General features: G+C 34.3%; 1 protein-coding gene across 7 annotated transcripts in view; it reads right to left on the bottom strand.

Annotated features, from left to right (window-relative positions):
- The window catches only part of LRBA (LPS responsive beige-like anchor protein), a 409,424-nt gene that overhangs the window by 99,198 nt on the left and 296,086 nt on the right, over positions 1-14,140 (bottom strand). The gene's annotated exons all lie outside the window — the stretch shown is intronic.

Genomic DNA, 14,140 nt, shown 5'->3' with positions numbered 1-14,140 from the left:
ATTACAGAGGTGTAAAACCCACTTATATTCTTATTCTCTCTAACATTAAGGGTCTAAGAACTTAATGTTTAGGCTATTATCTAAGATCGTTCAATATCCAGAAATAATTTTTTGTAAAGTCTAAAATACCTGGAGTTACACCACATGTTCGCAAAAAATAAAAGAAAAAAAAAAAAAGTCAAAGCTGTATCAAGCTAATATTTTTCTTTCATGGAAAGGTCATTAACTCAGTTATGTGTCCAGTCTATAATTACAGGGAAGAATCACGCATAATTTTACACACACACACAAGAAAAAAGAAGGAAGGAATTTCACATGGTTACAAGGTCTGTGTATGCACTAAATTCCTTGTTAGGATCATCACCACTTTAAGCAAGTGTGCTCTATAGGCCTCTGCTGAATGGGACTAGAACAGGGCATTGAACACCTCTGTGGCTGGCCCACCCCTCACGCTTCTCCAGGCAGAGCTTGCTACACTAAAAAGGGTTGAGAAAAAAAAAAAGCAAGCGCATACAGCAAAGTCTTATGAGAAAAACAAAGTAATGCTGATAGCTAAACAAAGAATTTTTAAAGCAGAAAATGGTAGATTCTGCTGCAGAATTGAACATGCCAGGAAGTAACATTAAGCTCAAAACCACAAGGATTTTATCCTGGGTAAGAGGAGTGTTACCATGTTTTACAAACAGACATGCAACTTTGTAAATTGTCATTTATTTTGTTAAATATGAACAAGCATACACATAAACATATCTAAGTTAATGTGATTAGAACCTTATATACACACTGCTATAAATGACTGCAAAATACTAGCATAACACTTAATAGAAAAAGCCTATTAAGACATGACATATATTTCTGCCCTTAATATATTTAAAAGGTGATATTTTTTTTTGTGGAACTTGACACTGAGACACAGACTTAAATACACCCAATAAACCTCACAATTTGATGGGTTTAGAAAAACTGAGACACTAAATTTGAGAAGTTACTTCCTTTGTGAAGAAAGGATCAATATGTCTAATTGCTTCAGGAAGTGTATTTTGTAGCAAATGACTGGTGTAAAATCGGTGCTCCACATAGCAAGTGCAAACTACTTAAAAAGTTAAAAAAAAAATAAATAAAAATCAGACTGCCCCACTGGCTTTGTCTACAGTGGGTGCAGTATGCAGCTACGTCAGAAGCTCAGCAGATCAAATCTGAAACCCAGTCTTGCCATGGGTCAATGGATGAGTGGTCTCCCAGATAGCCCCTCAGGGCCAGCTATGGCATGAGCAGCTTTCCAAATGGCGGAGTGCAACAGGGAGGTCATCAGATTGCAGACAAGGTCAATCTGAAGTAGCCAGGGCAAAGACAGGAAAGATGAAGCAGGAATTAAGCGATTATCACCTCCATCCTTGTGTGAAACATTGCTTGGCTTTGAATTGTACATCTTTTTGTTTACAGTCACCTTAATTAACTACACAGGGTAAAAACAGGCTTCTGTACCAAATGCTTGACAACTACTTGATAAAAAGAGGTTTGAAACTATTTAATGGGATAAGTGAAAGAACAAGAACTAGCAAGGATGAAAGTTTGTAAAAAAGAAGATATTCTGAAGTTTCCCTAGTTTTTATCATAACAGATAGAAACGAACAAAGAAAAAGCAGAGACACTGGGTTATTAATTTGATAACAGCATGCACCACAAATATGAAACCATACCATGATTCTGAATACTTAAAACATAAGCTCATTACATATGTTACTGATGTTTTTATTTTTATACATCTGTACAGCAATTCATTAATTTCTTTCAAGATCAGAAAACATTTGGCTTTCTAGAACACATATTGTTTTCATTAGATTACAGAGAAACAATATGCTGCCTGGAAACTTAAAAATGATGAGTAACTTCTGTTAGTCTATTAGAAATTTTTCATAAAACATTATTTCATTACTACAGAAATGAGTTTTTCATCGTCACCATAATGATACATTTTTACAAAAGGAGCTTCTTTTTTATCTGATTTGCTTATCTTGGCCATGTGCTGGCATTTATGCACGGGATAAGGGAGGGCAAACAGATACACTGTGCCATTCTAATTGAGTAGTATTTGGTGCCAATTTTCCATGGCTTTATACCAGTGAAAATGACATTAGTTAAAGGCCAACAGTTTTTCTAAATGAGTGAATAAACCTAAGAATAAAATATTTACATTTTTATCATGTTTACAAATATACTTCATGTATTTGGTAACTGTAGTCCTTAACAGTCCTTCTCAACTCTGTGGGGTTTTCTCCTTTTTTCTTAACATTTTCACATCACATGCATAGCTTGACACTAAGACAGCAGATGCTTATTCATGTGTTAAACACCATAAATAATGGAAATTTCAGACACCTGCGAATGTTAAAAAGATTAAATAATGGATTTCTGCTTGTTTTTTTTGTTTTTTTGGTTTTTTTTGGGGGGGTGGGCAGGGAAGAAGGAGTTGTGGTTTCACACAAATACAACATGAAGATGCCAGACAGAAGGACCATTTAGTATCTCACCTGTAACAGTGACAAGGACTGCAGGACTAACACAGGGAAAATACAATCTTTCCACCGATATTCTGTCAGCTTCTTACAGTTAAATGGTTTTGAACTAAGCTGTGCTTTTGATTTTTAAAATAATTAAGCATAGGTTCCACACTGTAATTTCATCTACAAAGGCTTTTCCTTTGGCTATTCTAAAACTGCTTCCCAGCTGTTCCAGTGGATGGTTCTAGTACCCATATTGTGAAAACCAGTAAATATTAATTCCTTATTCACTCTTCTATATTCCATTCTGGGTACTATAGACCTATATCACCTTCTCAGTGTTCTTGTTTGGCAAGCTAAAGGATTCTAGTCAATTTAGATTTGTTCCCTCTGGAGATTTTCCTTTCTGACTAATCACTTTGATTACCTTCATACTTTTTCAAATTCTACTGGATCCCTTCTGAAATGTTACGCACTCAGCACATGTATAGAAATGGTAGAATTGTCCCACATTTCTTTCATTTATATGATTTCACAGAAAAATGAAAACATCTGTATGATTTGTTGAAGCTCGTGCTCTAGCACAATTGTGTTGAAAATTAGTTTCAGAAATTCCTCTCTTGGAAGCTACGAGTTCTACAGCATATAGAGAGATATCCTAATGATGAGCAACACTTCACTCCTCCTGCCATGTTTTTGATTTCATTACAACTGATGAAGGAATTCATGGTGGATATCAACATGAATCTAAAACACAGTGTTTATACTGGTATATATTAAAAAAAAAAAAAAAGCAAAGATAAAATCTGTGATATAAGGATTCTTATTAAAATGCTCATAAAATTCTGCATATAATTAAAATACAATTTTTCTCTAATGAAAATTGCCCTCTATCTTGTGGAAACAAAAATTTGTAAGTAAACGTCACTAAAAAGATTTTTTTTTTTTACAAACAAGTAATATCAACAGAATGCCAGTTAACACTGGTAATTTGTTTCCATGTTTGCCACCATGCATAAAAAGCTATACAAGATACTTAGTTTCTTTAACATCATGAAATGTTGTTTTCTTTTCTTTAGAAAATAATTGATGCATTTTGAAGCAGAGTTATGTGATCTGCAAAGGTGTGTAGAAAAAGATTCCCTAACCATATTAAAACATGTATAAGAAACCAGATTTTTAAACTAAGTTGACAATCATGATAAGCAATATTAATCCTATATTTAACCTGTCAAATAGAATAACAAAAATGCCTATTAGAAGTCTAGTTTTTTATTCATATTGCCACAATTTATTTTTCCTGTTAGGGGACTTAAATGGCATTCAAAAATATATACTAAAATGTTAAATTAATTCTTTTTTTTTTTTTCATCACACTTCAACGTATATTTTCATGACTATAGGAAAGTATAATTTCTAAGTACCCATGAGTTCCCCTCCATCTGCTATATATGTGTTATTTCTCACGGAAGTATGAAATTGCCTCAAGACATTGCCTAAAGTTCTCCCAACTTGGAAGAAAAAATTCTTCAGAAGGTTTCCATTAAAATTCTTTAAATTAATTTTGTCAATGTCCAATCATCCTGTTGACATTCTAAGAAATTATATTTCAAATATTTCATAGTTTAAGAAAAATATTAAAATATTCTGTAATTTACAATGAAGCAAAGAAAATTATAAAAATCAAGATGATTATTTGGTAGATTAATGAAATATACTGTAATTAGTAGTTGATTCATTATCGATCAATAAGTAGTTTTTACTAAGTCAATATTTTATTGCATTAAAAAAATGTATCTTTAAAGCACTCACTAACTCACACTAACTTCGGTTAATCAATATATTAATTATATATACAGAAAAATATTTTTATTTTAAGTAAGGATATGTATAAAAGTATGCAATAGCATTTGTTGAGACACTATGTAATTTATAGTTCAGGTTAACTCAATAGAGAAAGAAGAAAAAAGTTGTACATATAACTGCATTCCTTCCCTCCATTCTTAAAAAAAAAAAAAACTGACGGCAAAATGACTATATTGAATCATAAAAAGCTCTGGATGAGATCTTGAAAGGTCATCTTCTCCATCTTTCCATTCGCAGGCAATTGTAATCAGGTATTCTTAAAAGATGTTTCGCTGTCTTGTTCTTTTAAAATTCTCAATTATGGGAATCCTATGAATTTCTAGCATTCATCTGTTCACACCACTAGGAGGTCCTTCCTAAGATCTAGTCTTTTTTTTTTTTTTCCTGCAGCTGGAGCCCACTCCTTTTTCTATTCAGATTGAATAGAAGCAGCAGTGGCCCCTCTTCACATGTATGAATGTGTAGGAGCAGCTTTTACCTCAGGGATAGCAAGATCCATCCCCACCAGCACTTTCTGACCATTATTCCCCTCCCGTACTAAGGACAACTTGCCCAACGCCAGCACCAAGCCTGGGACAGCAGCACACTGGAACAAGAAGTATAGAGCAGAATTCATCTTGATATAAGCAAGAAACTCTTTACAGCAATAATAATTGTTCATGGGAACAACCTCCCCATGGATGTGGTAGAGTCTCCATCACTGGAGGTTTTCAAGATGGGATTGAACAGGGTGCTAGCAAATCTCACCTAGGCTCCCTTTCCCACAAAAGGTTGGACTAGATGAACTTTCAACATCACTTCAGCCTGAGCTGTTCTATTATTCCCTGAAATGGAATGTTCTGTGCCTGGCAGCCAAAATCCCCAGCAAAGTAAAAGCATTACAACTGCCATGGCCAAAGCACTTCACATTTCTGTCCTTGTTCTTCTTTTCTTCAAAGTAAACAACCTAAACCGTTCAACTTTACATCACTGGTCTCACTTTCTAAGCTTCTGGTCATTCTCCTTTGGACTTGAGCAAATTTGTCCATAACTTACTTGAAGTTCATTATTTCAACAGCTCACAAAAAGTTTGGAACAGATAGTAGAAGTATTTGTTTTGTTTTCAATACAATTACAACTGGGTACAAAAGAAAGAGACCACAGATATTAGATGGAACTTTCTGATCCACATGCCCAGATGTCTGTATTTTTAACTACTGTAGTTCCCACAGATTACCATACACAGATCTGACTGAATTTACTTTTTTTTTTTTTTTTAAACTTGGAGAAGTATTTTCCTGTTATGGATCTTGGCATGATTCTACAGAAGAACAAATATTTCATGAAAACCAAAGATCTGCATCCTAAATAAGTTAAAAGTTTAGCTACATGAGACATACAGTTTATGGTTAAAAATCTGAAAAACTATATATCTACTTCTGAATTTTGCTAGTCATTGCTCTTGGACATCTTTTACTTTTCTAGTAATATGACATGAAAATTCTCTTACGTATAGGTGACGTTGCCAGTTTGGCAGCAATGTTATTCCTTGTAACTTTTGAAACTCCTGTCTATTAGATGGAGAAGTATAAAACAATGCAAAGCATATGTAGAAAAGCTTATCAGGTTACAGGGTGTCTTAGGCATGCTTATGTTATGCAGCCTGTTTCAATAAGCACAAGTTGCCATTTTGCAGAGTTTCTTTTTTTTTTTTTTAATATATATATTTTAAAGAAAGTCCTGAAATTTATGATCCTCGAGTTTCTGAATGTTCTAAACAGCATGGAACTCTAGAGTTTCTTGCCTCTAGTACCAAGGCTTAGACATATTGCCTAACATGCCTTTCAATCAGTCGTATTCATTCCTGCAGCCCATGTGTGCTCACTGGCCTATCTGCAACAACCTCCACTTTCTACAAAATAATTTTAAGTTTCTTTGTCATTTTTAGCCAAATTTTACAGCATGTTATAAAAATAATTAAGTTCCTAAAAGTTTAAAAAACAATAAGCAGGCAGGCAGAGCCATTAAGTGTCTTAAGGGACCCAGTAAATGCAGCTAAGTTCACATTTTAGTAATCTCCACAAAAGCTATGCAGAAAGGGCACTGTAATGGATTTCCATAACTGAGAAATTCTTAATTGAGGCTTACAGCTTTTTCGACAAATGAGTCAATCCATTGCAAGAAACAAATCCATAGGAAACAAAGCATCATCTGTTCCAGTACTGCCGTAGAAGGATTTTTTTTTCCTTTATAGAACTTTATAACTTTTAATAACCTTTTCCAAACATACAAAATCTGATGTATTACTAGATAAACAACAGCGCCCACCTTAATGTTTAATGTTCATAAAATTCAAAGATGGAGTTCAAATTCTCAAGTCTTCTTGAAGACTTGAAGAATCTCATGCTTGAAAGAAAAAAATCCACATTGAACACACGTGACCCAATAATAATTTAGCAATCCACACCACAGTCACAGAAACTAAGCAGTATCTATGATGGCAGGTAACACTACCAGTGTTTTATTTTTATTATATGCTCTATTTACATTTTAACTTGTTAACCGTAACAAAGATTTTCTGCACACAGTTTGTGATTGTTTGGATAAAATACATCAGGACCCAGAGACAGGAGCAGGTTTAACCCTCTAAAAAAAAGAGGACCCGGTAATTCCTGTGGATACTCAAAAGTTTCCCTGGGTATGTTTCTTTCAGTATGTGAAAAAAACATGCGATTACAGAACATATTATGACTAGATTTCTGTATAATTTCTTTATCAGAAGTGAATTGATTTTTTTTTAATAAATATTTTGCATAGGCCTTTAGGAACTCACAGTGGAAAACTTTAGCCTGGACAGCTTTTACTTGTGTAAGCTTTGAAATTTGTTATTTCACTCAAAATAAATATGTACTGGAAAGGAAGAAAAGTTAAGAAAGAGTAAAGGACTCAGGTACATGGGCACATTATATAATTATCTGAGCAACTGTCTGATGAGATCAATGTATTAAATTACTTAATTTTGCCTTTACTGCAACTATTCCTTCAATTTTAAATATTTCAATAATGTTAATTGGATGCACTACTTATTTTTTAATGCCATAGTCTAATTAAGAAATCATGGCATCAAAATGCAACAAATCTCTTTAATATTGCATACTTGTAGCCAATGTTTTCTTTATTTCTTTGAATAATGATTTACAAAAATTAAAGAACAGTACATTAACAGCACTATGATAGCTTCAAATAGATGGATTATTCAAATAGAATGTCCTATGGCCAGTAGAATCCTTGGCTTAGCACAGGCGAACTCCAGTTCAACATTGGCACTGTCAGTTTTCATAGGCTGATCATATTAAAAAAAAAGCCAAACATTTTTGTCCACTCATTAGCACTGAGATGACTTAGAGGCAAAGAATCAGAAATTGGATTAAAATCAAGACGGAAGATTAGGTTCAGAGTTCTTTGTTAATTACAGTCTACAGTTCAAGACTACATTTTAGACTCATGATTAACACTGAAGTTATAATTCAGTTCTCAGTGTCCTATTCACAATGAAATCATGATGTCTTTTCAGCATTCTCCTGACTCCCCAGCTGTCCCCTCTAAGGACACTAGTGAAGAACCTGGGCCAATCCCATTTCCCCCCAATCTCACTAGTGTTTATACATACCGGATACTCACTTTATAACACCAGCATGTTCCTAGAATCCTAAGACAATCTACACATTATAGGAGACATTGTTTAATACTGTTACAGTTCAAAGACACTTTAAATGTGAAGCTTGATTTTTTAAAAAGTTGACCAGAATGATGTGATGCTAATGAGTTTTATAATACAGCTAACTTGCCCACACAGCATTTCTATACATAGAAATTGTGCTGTTCTATACCATGAGAATCTTAGGCCAAAACAAAGGATTATAACTTGCTAAACACACCTGTATGAGATATGAATGCAGGTATTCAATACCATCACACTAGCCTTATAACAGCTGTTGCTACTCTATGTCATATCACAAGACTGACTTTCATAAATTAATACCCCTTTTACAATGGAACAGTCTGGAACAGCGTAATTGGAGGTTCCTGATATTTTCTATATGTTTATGGTATTCTAGCATCTCCGTTTGAACAAAACTAGTCGAAGACATAAAACAAAAACGAAACAATCCATAAGCACATGAAAAAAGAACACACGCAAAGCAGCAGAGAGAAAACCATGAAGAACTCTATACTAGTCACTTGGTTAAAAAATGGTCATAAATCAATCACATTAAGACAATCTAATTTTCTTTTCAAAAGGTAACTGCAATAGTGGATGGTGAAAGAAAAGAGGTAAGATGTTTCTTCACTTCCGAGAAAGACCTCTGAGAGTCTACCATAACATCCTTAATACGTAAAGCAGAAAAATGGAGATGAGGTTAGGTTACAATAATGTGGGAGTACCCAAGCTGAAAATCCATATTCCAGGAGCAGTTACCAATAGCTCACTGTCAGACTGGGAGGACATGGTAATGGGGTCTATCCTGCTCCTAATACCAGACAGTAATGTCAGTAATGACCTGGCAAAGAAGGTGCAGTAATAACATTCCAGATGACACTAAGCAAAATACTACATTTCAAAAAGACATGCAAACAGAATGGGTAACAATTATTCTGCTGTAATTATAACAATAAATGAAATTATCACAACAGGTTAGCTACCAAACCAGAAATAACAACTGCTTCTGAATAAGTATGTGCAAATCTACTCATTCATCAAAGAAAAAAAGGCAACACAGAAGAACAAACAGACAACTTCTGTATTCTGGAACCTAATCCAAGCCTCAAACTAAACTCTTTTTTCTGTTAAACACTGCCAGGCTATCCATGTTTGCTTTTTATACTGTATTAACAAAACTAACTAGGACTGTTTGCACTAATAGTGTACATTAGGAAGTAACTGAGTTAATGATCATGCCTGTCCAGTACTTTATAGGTACTACATGCTACTTCCACAGAACTGAAATACATTTAATATTCTTCAGTGCTGAAGATTTAACTTAAAAACAGATGATTAATCATTTAAAGGTATCAGGGCTGAGCTAATTAGTAAATAACTGTCAGAGTGGTAGTGAAACGCTAGAAAAATTCCAAAGGGTTTTTAATTTGCATTGGTTAAATAAATGGACAGGGGACAACTAGGAAATTCAATTTTATGCAACATATCACCTCTTGAAATCAAAATCTGAAAAGTTCAACCAAAGGTTTTACTTCAGCGCAGCATTGGCTTCCCACTGAAGCTTTCACAGGACATTGACAAAGATTGGTTGCGACCACACATATGCTTTAGCTTTCTCTGTTGAAGTGACACCAGCCAACAAGAGTTGCTTCCAAAGCTAGCTCATGTTAGTCCTCCTTGTACTATATGATAACTCCAAGTAAGACTAACAATAATCTTAGGACAGCAAGCATCAATAGCTACATTCAGTTTCTTCACACGAGATCAAGGAGAAATTATTTCCTGTAATGAGATCAATGGTTCTCAAACTTCACAATTTTTATAGTTGGAATGGGAATCAACCCTTCTTTTTCTGTTGTGCCCCCTACTATCCATGCATCAAGATACAACACCATTCACTTTGGTCTGCTACTTTTAAGTTCTTAAAAGTGGCTTCCCAAATCCTTTTTCTATAAATCAATGTATTGAACTGCTAGGTTTTCATCAGTTGTAGAAGTATTAGCTGGAATCCACAGAGTATATGGTAAAAAAATATATATTTAATCAGCCACAATACTTGAATAAATTTTTATTCTCAGTCTACCAAAAATGCAAGATAAAGCTTAAAACCCTTTCATTTGTTGAGAAACCAATGTTTTTTACCCTGTGTTTGCCATGGATTGCAGTAAAGTCTTTTCCATGTCCATCTATACCTATGTTTTCAAGAGATTCCTCCCTCAAGTCTTTAACTAACTAATGACTCCCCTGAAATGATTTTTGTTCCCAGCATCTCACTTACAAAGACACCTTTTCTAGCTAAAATAATTTTCTTGTTCATAAGGTTACTCCCAGAGTAAATCTACTATTGAACACAAACAAGTTTTATATTGTCTTTAAAGGGGCCAAGTGTTTTTTGCACTTATGTGGCAACCTCCCCATCATGCCTAGAATTGCATTAATCTTTGAGAGTCAGCTGCCTCAGAACAAGTACACAAGAAATATTAAAAGTTCAAATAAAAAGATGGATTAGTATTTCAAATGAAGTTTGAATGTAGCCAATTATTTTTGTCAAAATACTCATCCACAGCAGAACAACATGTAAATATGTAGTTCAATAATTAAATCATATAGTAAGACATTCTTAATTGCATATTGCTCAACCTCAAACAGATGACAGTGAAAATTATAATGCCTTAGCACAAGTAGATCTTTTCAACTTTTAAAACATTTAATATTCAGCCCACAAAGCAATGTGTCAGCCCTGCCTGAAACACTGGAAAAGGAAGTAGAAAGACTGAAGAATTTAGTTAAGGAATCTGCTTAAAAATCCTAAACAGAACAGTATAATGTGGCCTACCAATGAAACAAAAAAGGGAAATTCCTAATTATTTTAATGCATGTAAATGTTTTATCTCTCAATAATCAAACTGACTGTCCTGATACAAATAAAATATTCAGGATGTATCTCATAATTTCTTTAGAGAGAGAAAACTATTTCCCATAGAGGTGAAAGGTAAGAACATAACGTAGAGAGCTCCATATGAAGACTTTTTAGAAGGTAATTTTTTACTTAAATGCTCTTATTATTTGCTTGATATTATTATTTTGCATCTCAGTTCTGCATCATTTCCATGTAAATGTAAAAATGAAAGTGGTTCTTAAAACAAAACGTCTTTTCCAATACGCCTGTTACCTTCACTTAGTGCTGGATTATAACAGGTATACAGAAGATATAGGTTTAAAAATATATAATAGCCACATTGTAACACATGACAATGTTTTTTCAATACATTTCTTCTAAAACATTTTGTGAAAAAAAGTAAAGCCCTCCTCAAGTGCTTACTTTCAATGACATGATATAAAAATCTTAATTTTGCATGCAGCTGCATAGTCTTCACAGACAGGTATGAGCTGTGCTCACAGAGGTATGCACACAGACCTAAGAGGAAAATCACATATTGCTTTGGACAAAATCTTGGACCAAATTAAGACAGTCCAAAACCAAGCTGATATTAGAAAAGAGTGGGAAAAGAATACATTAATTATATGTAAAAGGCTTTTGAACAACCTTTGAGTAATCATTAATGTATCAGTGTTTGCGAACTGCAAACTTCAAGGAAATCACACCAGTGCTTGCCAGAAAGCAGCATCTTCCAAATTCCAGAAACAATCAAAAGAACATAAGGCTATCTATTTTTAAAAAAATTTGGTTTGCTAACATCAAGTATTTCTAGTACATTACCATACAAGATGGTTAAAACACAACTCCTGTTTTTTTAATCAGTTGAAAAGGAGGTGGCTACAAACTGGACAGGTTTTCTATACACAATTTCTTTATTAACATACAATTTAGAACTGTTAAGAATTCAATCGGTAACTGTAATTGGCACAGGCTTTCTTTCCCTTCCCTTAATTTTAGAGACATCATCTCTTTGATTCCAAAGATACAGAAAGCAGCTTTCCAGCCCAGAATTATACAGAAAACATTTCAGAGCTCGAATCAGAAAATGGCATTTGCTTCACTACAATACCGTTCACTAAGGTGATAGCAAATGAGGTGCACTCAGTCCTTTCAGGACAGACCGTGAGAAAGTACTATCATAAAATGATAACAAAGACTGATACTCCAAGACTACAGGGAATAATTCTAAAACTTATGGGCATCGTGTTTCATAATATTTGTTGGCTGTAAAGTAGGAACTCTAAAGGCAGAGTAACAATTGGGAACCCTTCATTTCCCCTAGCAGGAATCAAAAGCAGGGAGTCTCTGTTCATTTAATTCCTTCCTCGTCTTCTCCTCCTTCCTTCCCCAATACACACATGCATGTGTACCTACATTATGCAAGATGGGTAAAGAACATGTTCTTAGCAGGCCATGGATTTTCTCCCATGTAAGTTACTGCCTCAGTTACACATATTCCTTACATATGAAAACAGTAACGCAAACATACCATTTAAGTAAGACGTCTGTCATTAATTTCACAATGATAGCAACATCTAACTTAATTTTCTTAATTAGTTAGTAAATAATTTTACTTACAAGCATGTACACAGTATGATGTTACCATTAACTACAGGAGCATATAATAATCTGCTTTATTCAGGCTCTTTGATGTGTGTGTGAAGCACTAGTAAGCTAATATGTTGCAATTCTGCACATAGAAAACTTCTACAGGCATATGGGACACTTTAGCTATGCATTTCACAAACACTTAGAAGGTGGAGCAGAACACCAAGTATATCAGGAAACTCTACTTTCACAGACGTAGTGAAATGCTGGGGATACAGATTTTTCCAACAAAGATGGTTCTGTGCATTTTCAAACTTTTTTTTCCTAATTCTTTCAAAGTGTCCTATGGAAATTTTATCTCATCCCCCTTCCTAGCTGCTTATCCAGTCTCATGAACAGAGTCCTAGTCAATCTCAATGCTCACTCAGATGCTTCACAGCAGTATAATGTAATTAATGGCAACTTACAAACTCAGAAAGCTGCAAGCAACTTTAAAAGGCCACGCATAACAGTAGGGATGCCTCTAAAGGCAGTACCAGCTCACACATACATAATTTCCAAAACACATGTAAGCATTTCTGTAAAGCCTTCACTACACAGGGGAAAAACAAGCATAGCTACTCAATCTTTCATTGCATTTTATTTTCAAGACCTTGCATTGCTATAATTGTTCTAGTGTGGATTCTCTCCAATCACAACTAGGAACGTAATACTCGAGCTAAGACCTTATCAGAGCTGGGCAAAGCTGAAGAATTATTTTACACATTTAAAAAGTTATAATATGTCCTGTTGATATATCTGCTACGAAACATTACTCACCTTTTGTTATACCACAACATTGTTAATTCACATTCACTCTGAGAATCTGCATGAAAACAACTCTCACTTTTCCCTAATAAACTTCATCTAACACTTTTCTCAAATTATTTTTCCCTTCTGCAAGAGGTGCTTCCAATTCCACTACACTTCCAGTAACTTCCAATCCAATATCAATGGAAATTAAGGCCTAACCTGTTATTATCGAGAGTAATTCTATTCAATAAATCTTTCCATTTTAATAGTGAACTGTCAGTAACTATTCTCCAAATACAGTGGACTCTTTTTGACCAAGTTTCCACAGCTCAACTCATGAGACAACGTCAAAAACATCTGCTTCTTTTCTGTTTATAAGGTCTGTTACCTGTTCTCATCAGAAACTGTGATTGCTTTGACATAATCTCTTCTTGATAAATATGTCTCCTTTTTATCCTCCTGGTACTTAAAGATAGTCTGATTATTTGCTTAAGTATTTTTCTGTGAACTGTAGTCAAACCCACTTCATAATTTCTTGCTTCTCTTTTTCTTGCTTTTTAAAACCTAAATACTTTGTCCACCACTGCTACCTTTCTCCTTCTCCATTTCTCTAAAAAGAAAAACCCAAACAAACAAAAAACCAATCCAAACCAAAAAACACTCTGAAACAAGAGAATGAACCTCATAATGACCAGTCAATTTGAAAATATCTAATGTGTTTGTATTTTCTAAACTGCTCTTTCCCAATTTGATATCTCTTTACAAGTGCTCTTAGTTCCACATCTACTCTTT

Source organism: Patagioenas fasciata, chromosome 4 (genome assembly GCF_037038585.1).
Source record: "Patagioenas fasciata isolate bPatFas1 chromosome 4, bPatFas1.hap1, whole genome shotgun sequence".
Classification (NCBI taxonomy): Eukaryota; Metazoa; Chordata; class Aves; order Columbiformes; family Columbidae; genus Patagioenas; species Patagioenas fasciata.
This window is presented reverse-complemented; position numbering and strand designations above follow the sequence as displayed.